The following is a 16,185-nucleotide window of genomic DNA, read 5'->3' as shown; positions in this document are numbered from 1 at the left end:
CCCCCCCTCCATGCCACAGCTGAACTGTGGCCACACTTATACATTTTCTTAAATTGTTAAATATATAGATATATAGACTTTACTTTACTTTATTTCTGCATTGTTGCACTGTTGACTTACTCATTTGCACTATCACCATTGCACTACCACCATGACACTCATTCACACAGAGCACCTTACCATACCTTACTATGCACAGAGAATCACAGGCTCAGTCCCTGCCTCAGTCATTGCAAGCACCTCTGATTTATTAATCACCACTATGTGGATACTGTTTTTAGAATTGATTTAGATTAAGTGTTAGTATAATTTGTATTTTTGTCATTTGTATTTTAGTATATTTTTATATATTGTATTAAGTGTTAGTATAATTTGTATTTTAGTATATTTAGCATATTCTTTATCTTCTACTGTCCTTACTGCTTAGTTGTGTTTTTATATTATATACTTTAATTACTCTTTCTGCTGTTAAAGAATGTGTTTGTGTTGTATGTATGCTGCTGCTGAGACCTTGAATTTCCCCTGGGGATCAATAAAGTATCTATCTATCTATCTATCTATCTATCTTGTGTAGGCTTAACCGAGGTAGCCTAAATATCGTGCCTATGACGATGACAGCTTTGTTCATTCATCTATTTGTTGCGCAAATAGATGAATGAGGGTCGGGAGATTCCGTTAACAAGTTTTGCTAACATTTTCTCCATTATTATCGTAAAATATGTCTCCATGCAGGGCAGAGCTGGTTCTAACCTAGGCTAGGCTACTATATTTGGGTGGACTGGTAGAAATTTTGGGTGGGCAACATAGCAAAGCTGTCAAATTGGATCAAAACTAACATAAACACAAAACAATCAGTACGACCTAGTTTGAGTTGCTGCAGCCAACAGCCAGTGATGGGCAGTATGTCTGATACATGTATGTAAAATACAAAATAGTATGTTGTCATTTTTATTTTATTTAGTTGGAAAAAAATGTCATCATATTTTGTATCAAAATACTTTATAGGTTTGTAGTTTAAAAATAGTGCCAAATTCTTTTGGTAAAACCAATAACCTACTTTTGGTGATGTGATTATAAAAGTGCAAAACAATGAATGCAGCACTGGTGCTGACTTGTAATTTGCCCAGAGTTGTTGTAATCAGAATATTGAGATTCAGGCAGATAAGTTTCTTGAGAACTTTAGTCATCCAATTCAAACACATGGAACCAGTTATGTGGTTGCCCTGCAAGAAGTTGCACCATGTGAAAATTTAACTAACTAGATGTACCGCATAGCGGTACAAAATATGACCGCCGCTCAGTCCTGTACATCCGTTCCGCGAATATAAATCACACTTCAATTTGTCTCCATATTTTACTCCATCCCCCACTCTTGAAACTTTTGTGTATGCTTGTTTGGCATGCCTGAGTGTGTGTGTGCGGCTGCACAGAAAGTAGCCTACTGGTGCTGAAAAGGTGAATAGATTGTAGAATAGCCAAAGAAGATGTAGCATTGTTATAAAACCTTTAAAATCTCTAAACAATCACAAGTAGGGCAGTTCATCACAGTTCATCCATTGCAACTGGATTGATGAAAGGTCACTTACACCTGTAGGCTACATTGTATTTGGGAAAAGCAAAAGGTATCAGCATAATGCTATTTATTTATTTATAAACAAAAACATCTCTGTCAGTTCCATGCCATTTTCAACAGCTATCAAAAACAAAGGTCATTTTTGGATGGATGTATTTTTTGTGAATGTTTCTTCTTCTACATAAGATTTTAGTCATCTTTAGTTCATGTAATACTTTATTGTCAATGCACAAATTAAGTAACAGTAGTCTGAAACGTTATTGTTAATGCACAAATTAAGTAACAGTAGTCTGAAACGAAATGCTGTTTTACATCTAACCAGTGGTGCAAATAACTGACATGTCCAAATGGGCCTTGATGAAATGCGTCGCTAGACTGTTCATACACATTTTAACGGGCCAAAGTTGAAGAGCTGTTGTCCGTTATTGTTCGTGCAAATATAGGCTGATTCATGTTCCCTTGCATTGTGTAACTGAGGTCCATGGCTAGTCTGGCTTTCACCAGACCAAGCTCAATCTTTTAAGAAATCAAAAAATAAATAGCGGGCAGATCAGGCTGGGTTTACCCAGCCTAGTCCATAGGCATCCGATATTGTTTAATTTTCCGATTGAGATATCCACGCTCTGGCTATTCTAAATGCAAAAATGCATCAGGGAGTTATGACAAAACTGTAACTAACAAACTAGATCCTAATAGAAAGCTGCCAGCTTCCCTAAGCTACAGGTAGGCTTATAAGGTAGGCCTATTTACAACATAAATTGTCAATAGGCTATGCTGGCGACACAAATAAAATCTACTTTGGAAACCAATGGCTTACGCCTTACAGTATCAAGCGGACTTAAACTGCCATATCGTGGCGAAAAGTTGTAATAAAATTCACGCAGCTCCATGAGTCAAGGAAAGCGCGAATGAAGTAGCCACTTCTAAATTGGACCCACTACACAGTAGCTTAAGGTGTGTTGCTAAAGCAGCCATAATTAAATGAAGGTGTCATTGGATACTTCACACACACGCCAGGTCAATCATACACATAAAATTTGGTGCAGTTCTGAACATCTTAACTGAAGATAGGGGTGATTAAAGCAGAATAATATTGCATTTTCATTTTTTACCGGGGGGGTGCAAATCACAAATGAGTGATTATGGGCCAGATTGATGTGGGCCATTGAGACCAACATACCATAAAAGATTCTTCATCCTCAGTGCCACGGTTCAGGTAGTTATTTAGGAAAAACTGCTTTTTTTGCGGTTCGGGGGGCCCAGCACGGGGGGGGGGGGGGGGGGGGGGTTCGGGAGTGGCCCCCGGGGACGAAACGAAAATTTTCCGTAAAAGTCTAGTGGGGCTACATACTCACCAAATTTCATGTGCCCCGGTGGTTCGGTGTCCCGGGTATCGCTGACCAAAAATTCAGGAAGTAGATGACGGGGGGGGGGGGGGGGGGACTTTGACAATCCCTATATGACCGCTTCGCTAGCGGCGGTCATAATAATTTGCCCAGACTTGTTGTGATCATAATATTGAGATTCAGGAAGATGAAATTGCTCACATACACAATACACTCCTTCATACCAACCTCAAGTTTTTTGAGGAAAAAAGAGGAAAAAATGCACGCACATCCCAATCTAATCCTGGGTGCTGAACAAAACACTTACGTCTGATGAAGGGCTTGAGTTGGCCCGAAACGTCACGGTAAATAAATTATAACTTGGGAGCATATACTGGTGTTGCGGACTTGAGTAAACTGTAAAGGCATTAAACATCAGCAAAACCTCGCATCTGATTTTATAACTAATCGACACAGCACACGCTGTGTAACTCAGGTGATAACTCAGACGAGATGCCTGCCACAAGTTCAGCATGGAAGATGTGCCAGCAAACAATGTTTTGATAACCAAGTTGTCATTATGTCAGATATCCACAAGTGAAAAAATGTCATTATCAAAGACAACAAAGAGAACTAAACTCCATGCAGAAAAACACAAAAGCACAATAGTAAGTAGTAATGCAACCACAACAAATGATAGATTACTCACTCCAGTTTTAGAGTAGATCTTGTAGATCTGCTGCTTAAATTTGTCTATCTGACAAAAGTGAAAGGCACAAAATTTCCTAATATCGATTGGACTAAAATGCCAATTAATCTCCAAACAAATAAATATAAACTAGATGTACCGCAGAGCGGTACAAAATATGACCGCCGCCCAGTCCAGCACATTTTTTCCACAAAAATAAGTCACGCTGAAAGGCATATATGATTCTAACTGTCTCACTGAATTGCATTATGCACACTCAATTCTCACTGGTATCTGCTAGACAACAAGTACCAAAACATGATTAGTTCATAGATTTCACATGTAAAATACATTTTATACAACCCCACCCCCATCTTGCCTGTTCATAATTCTGAGAAATTCTTGAATTGTGTGCATGTGTGCGTGTACATGTTTATGTTTTTGTGTGTGTGGGTGGGTGTGTGTGTGTGTGTGTGTGTGTGTGTGTGCATGTGCTTGTGTGTGTGCCTGTGTATGTGCATGTGCATGCATGCGTACATATGTCTACTGTGTGAGTATGTGTCATACGTATGATTACTGTGAATGTATGTGTGTGCGTGTGTATCTGTTTATGCACATGTGTGCATATGGAATGGGTTAACATGACCCCTGGAGGCAAACATACACAAAAAATTGGTCATCCTAGGCCCTACGGTTCTCAAGATATTCACAGAAAACTCTGTTGGTGTACGGTCACTAAATGTACACATAAATTAATTTATTGTATGGCCCCCCATGAACGAAAGTCCACGAAACTTGCATGCATTCGGAGGGTGTCATAATGATCCTACACTTTCAATTTCATGTAGTTTTGACCATGTCAGCCAGAGATATTGTGATTAAAACACCTAGTTCTTTGCTTTTTAATTTTAACTAGGTGGCGCTATACATGAAATGAGTGGTTATGGAATGGGTTGACATGGCCCCTTAAGATCAACATACAAAAAAAAGGTTGTCCTAAACCCTACGGTTCTCGAGATATTCACAGAAAACTGTGTCTGCCCTACCCTCCTTTTGGGGGTCCAGTCCAGCGGGGGGGCTACAGATCAAAACGAAAAACGATGGTTCCATGCTTCGTGTACCCCGGTCTTTCAGTGTCCCGGGAATCCTTGACGGAAAATTGGCCATGCGAAAAAGGGAAAAAAAATCTGACTAAACCTATATGACTGCTGCTTCGCTGCGCGGCGGTCATAATAAACAGTATTATTCCATTGCATGTAAATGCAATAGACTTTTGTCCCAAATATGTAAATATCGGCAAATATGTTACAGTGCCTATAAAAGTCTTCAGCCCCATGCTAAAGTTGACTAAAAAGAGGAATAAAAAAAATCATCTTTTGGAAATGGATCTTAATGCCTTAATTAAAAAATGAGGAAAAATTCAACCTTTAAGGGCACCAATTTTCTTTGGTGTTTTGGTGTTTTCATTGGAATGAAAATAACCCCACATCATCACATACCCTTCAACATACCTAAAGATTGGGATGGTTTTATTTCAGTTAGCCTAATAGCTGGTTTGATTTGCATTGAGAGAAGATGGAAAGAGATTTTATTTGGGTCGCCACGCATCTTCAAATCCAATCTGACTCCTGTGCATTTCCATCCAAGCACATCTCTTCACTACTGCCAGGCTCAGATGTATTCCTTTCTGTGAAGTGACTTTGAGTTCAGTGGTGCCTCGCAGCTAACAGATGACACACCAGTAAGAGAGAGCCGTACTGGTAGAGCCAGTACTGTATGTTCTTTAGAAAAGTAGACTTGTTCCAGAGGAGATTACACAACAAAACTGCCAGTCTTTCAACATCAAGTCAGTAACTTGAATGTTCAAAAATGTTTTGAGTTGAGAGGTTACATGCCGTTCATGCCAACACATTACCACTTGCAACGACCTTCCAGACTAGCCCAAAACATACACTAAATTGTATGGTAAAACATACAACAGGTTGTTTCAAACTGTAAGCAGTAGCCTAGGCATGCATGGTGTCAAACGTATATAAGTATATATACTCTTTTGATCCCGTGAGGGAAATTTGGTCTCTGCATTTATCCCAATCCGTGAATTAGTGAAACATACTCAGCACACAGTGAACACACAGTGAGGTGAAGCACACACTAATCCTGGCGAAGTGAGCTGCCTGCAACAACAGCGGCGTTCGGGGAGCAGTTAGGGCCTAGGTCAAGGGTGGGCAAACTTTTTGGCTCAAGGGCCACATTGGGTTTTGAAAATTGGCCAGCAGGCCGCACAACAACACCCCCCCCCCCCCCCCACACACACACACACATAAAAAAACTAGATGTACCGCATAGCGGTACAAAATATGACCGCCGCACAGTCCTGTACATCCATGCTGCGAAAAATAAATCATATTAATAAATTTGTCTCCATCTTCTACTCCATCCCCCACTCTTGAAACTTTTGTGTCTGCTTGTTTGGAATGTCTGTTTGCGGCCGCACACAAAGTAGCCTACTGGCGCTGCAAAGGTAAATAGATTTGTAGCACTTGCCAAAAAATGTGTAGCATTGTTATAAAACCTTTAAAATCTCTAAACAATCACAAGTAGGGCAGTTCATCACAGTCTATCCATTGCAACTGGACTGATGAAAGGTACACCTGTAGGCTACATTTTATTTGGGAAAGCAGCAGCATAATGTATTTATTTATTTATTATTAAACAAAACAATCCCTGTCAGTTCCATGCAGTTTTCAACAGCTATCAAGAAGAGAGGTCATGTCATGGATTTTTGTGAATGTTTCTTCTTCTACATATGCATACGTTTAGTCATCTAGTTCATATGATATTCAGCTTTATTGTCTATGCACAAATACCCTTGCATGTTCCCTTGCATTTTGCAACTATGAGGTCCATGGTTAATCTGGCTTTCGCCAGACCAAGCTCAATCTTTTAAGAAGTCGAAAAAGAAATCGCTGGCAGATCAGGCTGAGTTCACCCAGCCTAGTCCATAGTAGGCGCCCAATAGAAATATTGTTTAATTTTGCGATTGAGATATCCACGCACTGGCGCCGCCCTGTCTCCATTGTCAATGGAGAAATTGCATTGAATGCTTACTTCCGGAAACTCCTGTGGGCGGGACTGTGATGCTCTATTGAAGTGGACACTTCTAAATGGAACCCAATCCACTGTACAGTAGCTCAAGGTCTGTGGCTAAAGCAGCCATAATGAAAGCGTTATCGTTGTTTGGATACTTCACACACACACACACACACACACACACGTGTTTTTAATCGCAAAGACTACAAGCTGGAATCAAAGCACATCGACTCCCCTCTCACGCGGAGCAAGATATTTCATCAGGAGCCACTTCCGGGAACCCGGATCGCACGAGGGGGGGGTCAACATCCCCCTTTATGCAGAGCAGAGGCAGCGACTGCTCCATTGAAGTCTATGGGCATAGCTCAGAATTTTACCACATATGCTAAGGTCTTGGTTCTATAGTTAGGAACAGGGGCGGACCTGCCATTAGGCATGGTCAGGCAATTGCCATATCGTTTTTTTTTTTTTTTTTAAATAAATGGTCACCGCATCCAAACAATATATTCTAATCCATAATAAAGATTGGAAAAAATATTTTGCCTCATGATTGCTCATAAACTCATCATACAATCAAATGACTGCAGTGCAGGTCCGCTTCCTGTCACCATAGCAGCAACTAGTCTGAACGAGGTCTTGGTGAGGTGTGGAGTTGAGCGATTGACAGCAGCCATGAAACGTTTCCAGAGTGGAAGTGATAAACGAAAAAGAAAAAGGGAGGAGGAAGAATTTAGAAAGAAATTGCCTAAATTAACCAACTTCTTCCAGTCGAAGAATTCTTCCACGGAAGAAAGTAATTTGGACAGTGATGCAACAACATCTGCTGAGCTGGGTGGTGTAGCTAATGCTAGCTGCAGCAGCTGTGGCACTGATGCACCACCACCAGCAACTTGCACTACATATTCTTCTACTGATGATGATGATGATGATGATTATGATGTTGATCTAAGTGAAACAGTCGTGAGGGACAAGATCACTGTCACTGCTGAAGTCCGCACTGGTGCTGTTGGTGCTGCTACGGACACAGTAGCAGAAGCTTTGGACCGCAACGAAACCAGTAACGTAAGTAGCCCTAACACGATACCTAGCACTACAGTTATCAGTGACGACCCCTTATTATGGCAAGACACCGTAAGAGATGCAGAGCGAGTTGAAATCGTTAAAAAAGGCCCTGTGCAAATTAATAACTTTGAATTCCCCAAAAATGCAGATAAACCACCCAGAAGATTCACGGTTGAACATTATTACATGACCATGAAAAATGGAGAAAAAATAAACAGAAAATGGCTAGTTTATTCGGTCAATGCATACGCTTATTGTTTTGGATGCCGGCTTTTTTGAAGATCGAACACCTCATTTAGTTTGCACGCACACACTCACTCTCACTCTCTCTCTCTCTCTCTCTCCCTCTCTTCTACACATAGCCTACACGGACAGACTCTCATACAGTACATAGCTACAGTACATAGAGTATATTCACACAAAGAGAGAGACCCCAAACCCCTAGCCTTCACCCTCTCTCTCTCCCTCTCTCACACACACACAGAGACACACACACCATTCATAGTAATACTTAAAGGTTTTTACTACTGTTTCTTGATTGTCATCTATGGCAATAAATATTTGTTGTATTTGAGTATGCCTCAGCGTCCCATTATTACAGAATAAAGTGTGTTTTAGTTTTAGGGTTGTTGTGTGTGTGTATGTGTGTGCGTGTGTGTGTGTGTGTGTGTGGGGGTGGGGGGTGGGGGGGGGGCGGGCTCGGAGGGGCCTCGGAATCCTTTGCCTTGGGCCTCAAAGTGTCCAGGTCCGCCCCTGGTTAGGAATGTGAATTACGGGCACGGTCACATCAAGCATGTCCGATAAACATTCTCAGATTTCTTCTTCTTCTTCTTTCGGTTTTTATGGCGGTTGGCAACTAACTTTAATGGTGCATTACCGCCACCAACTGGACTGGAGTGTGGTACTGGAGTCTAACCTTTCCTAATAGGATGCAAACAAATAAAAACAAACAAACAAAACAAAACAAAAAGATCATACTAAATTATTTTAATTAATCCTGTATTCCTCAGGAAGCCAATTACATAGTTTACACACATTTCTCCTGTGTTTCTTTGCAGAATTTCTTCTTCGAAAGTTTAGCCTCAGCTGTTCTTGTAATTGTGAGACTAGTCTTTGTCTTTCTTCCTGATATTTACTACAGTGTAAAATAACATGCTCTATAGTCTCTGGACTACCACAGAATTCACAGTTGCCATCAGCATGCTTCTTCATTATTAACAAAGTTTTATTTAGACGTGTGTGTCCATACCTCATTCTAGAAAATGCATCCTCCTCCTTGCTTCTGTTCGTATTTCTGCTCTTTCCCACTTTATTCTGAATATTATAGAACTGTCTTCCAGTCTGCCCACTGTCCCATAATGTTTGCCATTTACCATTAACTATGTTTTTGACCATACTTTTAATTTCTGCTTTGCTGTAGTTTACTTCAACATCTATATTAGAATGCCTAGCTACTGGCTTAGCACTTTTATCTGCTAACTCATTTCCTATAACTCCTATACGAGCTGGTACCCATACCAGAGTTATAGCAATTCCTGACTTTACTAGATTATTTGCAACTTGCAGTATATCATATACAATGTCCTGCCTTGACTTTGACTGAAATGTTTTAATACTGATCAAAGCTGAGCTGGAATCTGAAGCAAATACTGCCTTCCTTGGCCTATTGACCTCCACCCAAAGCAAAGCTAGCCACACAGCAATCAATTCCGCTGTGTAAACTGCTAAATCATCACTGATTCTTTTTCCAACTTTAATGTTTAATTTTGGAATGACATAAGCAACCAGTGGCGGTTTTAGGTACGGGCGAACCGGGCGGTCGCCCGGGGCGGCATCTTGTAGGGGGCGGCACGAGCGCTTAAAAAAAAAAAAAAAAAAAAAAAAAAAAGAATAAATATAGCTGCAAGCAGCAATGAGGGGGCCAAGCAGGTAGTTCAGCAGGCCAGATTTGCCATGTAAGTCAATGCCGTTGCATCAGACATATAGCCTTAAGCAGTCACAGCAAGTTCAATGCCAAACAACTCAAGATTGGCTGAGTTACAAGGTCAAGTTTTACATCAAAACATAACTGATTTTGTGGAGCTGAACCAGGGCTGAGTGTCGCCGCCCCCTCCCCCAGCCAGCCCACCGCCACAACCGCCACAACCGCCCCTGCCCATCCCACCCGCCCCACTCTTGCACGCACGCATTAGAATGAACTGGATGGAACTTGCTGTCATCAGTTTCTCATCAAAAATAAAAGATTGACTGAGATATGATCACACTTGCTGTGATTTAAACATAGTGGTCAAAAATTAACGTCATTGGGTGTGTTGAACTCGGTTTGGCCCAAGGATTCCAATGATCTCATTTTGACATTCGGGTCAACGGGTCAAAAGTTACGTCTGTGAACACACGTCCAACTTTGGCCTGTTGGTGGCGCTACAGCGTTTGAGGTGCCGGCATGAAACTTGGTGAAATTAATTATTGGGCTGTCCCCAATCAGTGTGCAAAATTGTATAACTTTTTACCAGACGGTTCTATGGGCTGCCATTGACTTCCATTGCAGAATAATGCACATTAGCAACTACTGGCCAAAATGCATTTTTGTCAATTACAGAGCCCCCTAGAGGTCAAAGGTCACCAGATTTCTTGAGTGTCCTCCCGATGGGCTCAAAGGTGCATGTACTACGTTTGGTTTTGATACATGAAAGCGTTGCTGAGATATGAGCTCACTTCCTGTTTGGCGGCTTCACAGCAAATTTCGATTGCCCGTTACGGGCCAATGCTTCTGTCAATAATTCCAGAAAATTAGGCAGTGATAAGGCATGGTCTGAGGATGGTCTGTGCCAATTTTGGTGAAAATCAGATGAAATTTGTGAACTGTGAAAACTTGTTCGTGTTTTTGATTAAATCCAATATGGCGGCCGAATCAATTACGATGACATCACAAGTTGGCCTGGGTCGGCCTAAGGACCATCAACAGTAGTACCAGACACCACTAGTGCGTTTTAATTCTAAGCACAACTGCTGCTACAGGCCAAAAGGCATGTTTCTTAATTACAGCGCCCCCTAGAGGTCAAAGGTCACCAGATTTCTTGAGCGTCCCCCTGATTGGGTCCTGAGTCCATGGACTAAGTTTGGTTATGATAGATGAATGGGTTGCTGAGATATGAGCTCACTTCCTGTTTGGCAGCTTCGCCGCAAATTTCGATTGGCTGTTACGCACGAACGGTTTTAGTTCCGAAGACAAAAAGCAATGCATTAATGAGGCATGGTCTATAGATGATATCTATGAAGTTTGGTGTCGATCGGACAAAATGTGTGACCTCTGATACGTTTTAAGTGATTTTGATGAAATCCAAAATGGCGGAAAATCCATCATGGCAGAAAATGACATCATAGGGTGCGTTGAACTCGGCTTGGTCCAAGGATTACAACGGTACCTCATTTTTCAAAATCGGATCAACAGGTCAAAAGTGTGCGTGAACGTACGTCCAACTTTGGCCTGTTGGTGGCGCTAGAGCGCTGGAGGTGCCGGCATGAAACTTGGTGCAAATAATTATTGGCCTGTCCCCAATCAGTGTACCAAATTTCACAACTTTTCACCAGTCGGTTCTATAGGCTGCCATAGACTTCAATGGCGGAAGCGTAATAATAATAGGGAAGAAAACATAGAATCACTAAGGGTTGCCCTGCAGCTTCGCTGCTTGGCCCCCAATAATAATAAACGTCGCAAAACGATTTTCTATTATCCATCACTTGTGTGAGGAATTAGGGAATTGGCGCCCCTGTTGCTCAGAAGGTAGGCCTACTGCACTGCACTGTGCAGAGGAAGGGGCGAAGGGAGGGGTTTGCGGGGGACAGTTCACCTCTGGGTCTCCTTAATGAAACGGGAAAGGGGGGATGAATGGGGATCCACTGTATAGTAGCCTACAACAGTCTATTAGTGGGCTAAAATCAGTCACACCTTGACTTTCTTCCAAACAACGCACATCTCATAATGTTATGAATGCAGACCTATGATTCCTGCACATTTAATTAACTGTGTGAAATGGCTAATAAAAATAGGTGACAAAACGATTAAGAGGTCACCCAGGTGAATTGGTTTGGTCTTGACTGTGGTCGCGAGTGGATCATGGGAATTTGTGGATTGTTGTCGACTGTCGAGTGCCAAACACGATGGACAGAAAGCGGTCAAAGCCATCAGGTGCCCAGTTCCGAAAAAAAAAGAAAAGTAGAAGAGGAGAAACGAGCAAAGGATAAAGGTATGTAATGTCCTAATAGTAACAGTATCATGTCATGAGTGAAGGGCTAACGTCAATGTTAACTGATAGGGCCTAGCCTAGTATAACTTTTACGTTTGTTAGCCATCTTGCAATGATACCTATGCTTAGCCTATAAAATAATAATTCGGTTTTAACAAACACAACAACTAATTTCACCATGAGATGGATTATGCTTTGCAACAAAACGGTCAAAACCCTCAAAAGTTCTGATTATTTATTTCCATCATTTTGGTTAACGTTGCTGTTTAGAAACGCAATTTTCATGTAACAAGGTAGGTAGGCTAGTTTCAAAGACGAACACTTGGCATTTGCAACAAATCCGTGACAGCAGTTTAATCACAACAATCATTCAGTCATAACTAAAAGAGTGCAAAGCATAGTAGCCTATTCGAGGCAGTACCCAAAGAACTAATTGTTCCTCCCTAATTTAATATGACAGCAGACATTTAGCATGTAGGCCTAAGGGCATGTTTATGAAATTTGCTATCAATGGATGTTTTGTTTTGTATAAGAGCTAAATTGTAGCCTGAAGTCTTTTAATGACAATTTCAATTGCAATTTCAGGGGCACTTCTAAAATACTTTGGAGCATCCTCTGCCACTGCTCAAGATGAGCCACCCACAGCCCCTGTTTCACAGGATGAGGAGGAGCCATCAACCTCATCAGCTGCACAGGCCTCTTCTGAGGTGGTCCCTGTCCTTGAGGATGAGCACCAATCCATGTCTCCACAAACATCTCCCTCTACGTCTGCTTCTCCTCAGCATGAGCCTTCAGGTGGGTTTTTACATCTCTCTCTCTCTCTCTCTCTCTCTCTCTTTCTCTCTCTCTCTCAATCTCTCTCTCTCTCTCTCTCTTTCTCATTCCTTGTGTGTGTGTGTGTGTGTGTGGAGGGGGTATGCCTAGGCTACAAGAACAAGTAATTTAATGTAGTCATAAGATTTTGCCAACTCATTGTTTGCCATCTGCTTGTTTGTGCAGAATTGCGCTCGGGGGGATCTCGCCCGGGGAGTAATTGAGTCTAGAACCGCCACTGTAAGCAACACCCATTCTTTTATCAGTTAGTTTAATTGCATCGGTATATATAGTTATATCCTCACTATACCTCTCCATTAAATAGCTCTGTATTTGGCCATGTCATTATTTTGTTTTTCTTCTAATAATCCCAAATCAGTGGACACCTCCCTAGAAACCCATGGTGGAGTATCTGGGAAAGGTACAGTGGGACTTATTTTTAGTTCATTAAACCCCATTTCATTTACTTTATCATTAATGACCCAACCAAAACTTCTGACTTGAGCATTTCCACGCTCTTGGCATTGCTTCAATACCGACTGACTTATATGACCTTCATTATGACCTCTCAAGTTTGCCCAATACACAAGGGCCAGCTGATCTCTTCTAAGGTGAAGAGGCATTTCTCCCATCTCCACCTGGATAGCTGTTACTGGCGTGGTTTTGACAGCACCACAGCATAACCTTAACGCCTGATTTTGGATCACATCCAACTTATTCAGCCATGTTTTGGCTGCAGAGCCATATATTATGCAACCATAGTCAAATACAGACCTGATCAATCCTGTATACATTTTTCTTAGAGCAGGTCTATTTGCTCCCCACTCCACTCCACATAGTCATCTCATTACATGTAATACCTTCTTACATTTATCAATTATTTTTTGAATATGCACTGCCCATGTTAACCTTTGATCTAACCATATGCCCAAGTATTTAAAGGAATCAACCCTTTCTAACTCATTATTGGATAACTTCACTTTTATTTCCTTAGCTAATTTCTTTCTAGAGAAAAACATTGTTTTGGTCTTATCAATTGAGATTCTAAAACCCCATCTAATAGACCATTTACCCACTACATCAACTGCTTGCTGTATTTTATTCACCACAAATTCAACATTTCTCCCTCTTTTCCATATGCCAGCACTAATATATTTGCATAAACTCTCTATATCTTTATTCATATCTATTACTGACAGCATCTCATCACTAAACTCTCTAAATTTGTCCCAATCTGCTTTTTCTAATATCCATCTCTCATTTTTGACTTCATGCTCAATTGCAACTTCCATTCCTACTTGAATTTTAACAGGAAAGTGGTCACTACCTACATTCTCAGATTTATTTCGGCTTCAAGAAGAAATGTAGCCTAAAAATCTAGACGCGCCCCTAGCGGCTGCCAGGGCTAGTCTAGCAACTCTCCGTTCGCTTGTGAGCTCCAGAAATCGAAACTTAATCAGGCCAATGAAATCGTGTATAGAGTCGTTAGGTGGGCTTAACATAATGATTGATGGCAGAGTTGCAACGGTTTGGCTTGATTTCCCTGCTACTTGAAAACAAATAAGATGGATGTTGCTGCTGGCGAACGAGTTAAGCTTTTATTAAGTTGGCAAACGTTTGAACTAGAGCCATATAAAGGTAGAGTTGCGACAACTCCATTGACGCTAATTTTCCATTTTTTTTCCAACAATGGCAGCTAATGGAAGCCTCAAATAGTTCCCGGAAGTTAACAATTAATAATAGCAGCAGTGCAGTTACAGCAGTATAGACTAGTAGCCAACATTTCAGACTCAGATTTACATTCCTTTGCCTCATCCAAATAATAATAATAATAACAGTAATAGTAGTAAAGTAATAGTAGGCTATCAATAGCCTAATTATAATAATAAACAATTTATGTATCGACTATGACTTTTCTGCTGCTCAGTCTTTATCAGTTCCTCATCAAATAAATTAAAAGAGGCTAAAAGCCCAATAAATGTGCCACAATAGCCGAATATAAGATAACCTTTGCCCACAAACTCTGGTACCAAGAGGAGAGCCTGCTAATGTAAGGAAGAATTCCTCACACCATCAGTCTCTGACTCTGCAGCCCAAAAGCTGTGTCTTTTATTGTACAGATGCACACAGAAAATAGGAAGCAAGACATAGCGACTTCATTGTGACATCGCTTTTTACTCAGTACGACCAGCCAATCTGGACTTTTGGATATCTCCCAATTCATTTTTGTATTGGTTTGTTAAGACCAGTATTGGTCTTGTTAAGCCCAAATAGCTGCCCAAAGACGTCTTCAATATGGCGGCCGAGTGAATGGACTTGCCTTAGAAGGACTTTGCTTGAGTGCACCTATTTTTGATAAAAACATTAACAATGCTGAGTGCCGGCCCTGTATGGGCCTAAAGAGGGCAATGAGGGCTGCCCATCACTCTAGGGCGCGGGCCCTGTGTGGGCCTAGAGAGGGCGATGTAGGCAGCCCATGTGAGGCCATTACAGGGCCCACACTGTTGAGTGTGGGCCTTGAGAGGGCTTACGGCTAGACGAGGGCAGCCCATTAGGGGCCTGTGCGGGCCTTGTTAGGGCTATTAGGGCTAAGTGAGGGCTGCCCGTGCGGGGCCAGTACTGCGGGAGCAAGCCCTCACGGGCCCACCGTGGACAGCCCACTAGGGCCCCCTGCGCCAGCCCAAAAGGGGCCCGCTTGCTGGGTCTTATCTCACACACACACACACACACACACACACACAGACAGGGTGCAGTTCCTGTCTGTCTGGGTGCACACTTAACTTGTACTCTCTGTTCTTAGAACTCAGCACAACAACATTTAACTTGAACTCTCTGTTCTTAGAACTCAGCACAACAATATTTCTGCTTACACAAATGGTTATACGATCATTCAACAAGTCCACACGCCACACCTTGCATTTCTCACGCAGAAATATTACTAGGGATGTCAAGGTATCTGCATAATTAGTAGCCTAGAGGAGACGCAGGGATACAAGAGGATTTCTCGCAGGGTTCAGAACTAGCGCACCACCCCATACAAAAATGTGATATATGGCAATATATGTAAATCACATATATTATGTATATGTCAATGTATGCTTCACACATATAAGTCACATATATACACATACATGTCAAATATATTTCAAAATATAGCAAAATTGGCCGTTTTTATATGTCACATATATTTTCCCAGATATACAAATATATTACAAATATATGTTAGTTGCATATATGTTAATATATGATAAGTTATGTATTTGTACGCATACTAGGGATACCAATATATTGCAAATATATGTCTATGGACATATATTTGCACTCGTATAAGGTAAATATATTGCAAAATGTATGTAATGTTCTGCTATGTCACATTTATAGAAATAT

The 16,185-nt window shown here is 41.3% G+C and overlaps 1 protein-coding gene and 2 long non-coding RNA genes across 3 annotated transcripts in view; 2 read left to right on the top strand and 1 right to left on the bottom strand.

The window, feature by feature from the left end:
• LOC121720190 (meprin A subunit beta-like) overlaps window positions 1-16,185 on the top strand; it is a 202,868-nt gene that overhangs the window by 145,150 nt on the left and 41,533 nt on the right.
• Window positions 11,448-13,043, top strand: LOC121720307. Its single transcript, XR_006034498.1, has 3 exons — window positions 11,448-11,985; window positions 12,571-12,780; window positions 12,985-13,043. It is a non-coding gene; the product is annotated as an uncharacterized LOC121720307 (long non-coding RNA).
• Window positions 14,876-15,555, bottom strand: LOC121720318. Its single transcript, XR_006034509.1, has 2 exons — window positions 15,515-15,555; window positions 14,876-14,975 (listed from the first exon to the last, which is right to left on the bottom strand). It is a non-coding gene; the product is annotated as an uncharacterized LOC121720318 (long non-coding RNA).

The sequence above is a fragment of the Alosa sapidissima genome, chromosome 10 (assembly GCF_018492685.1).
Source record: "Alosa sapidissima isolate fAloSap1 chromosome 10, fAloSap1.pri, whole genome shotgun sequence".
NCBI lineage: Eukaryota > Metazoa > Chordata > Actinopteri > Clupeiformes > Clupeidae > Alosa > Alosa sapidissima.
This window is presented reverse-complemented; position numbering and strand designations above follow the sequence as displayed.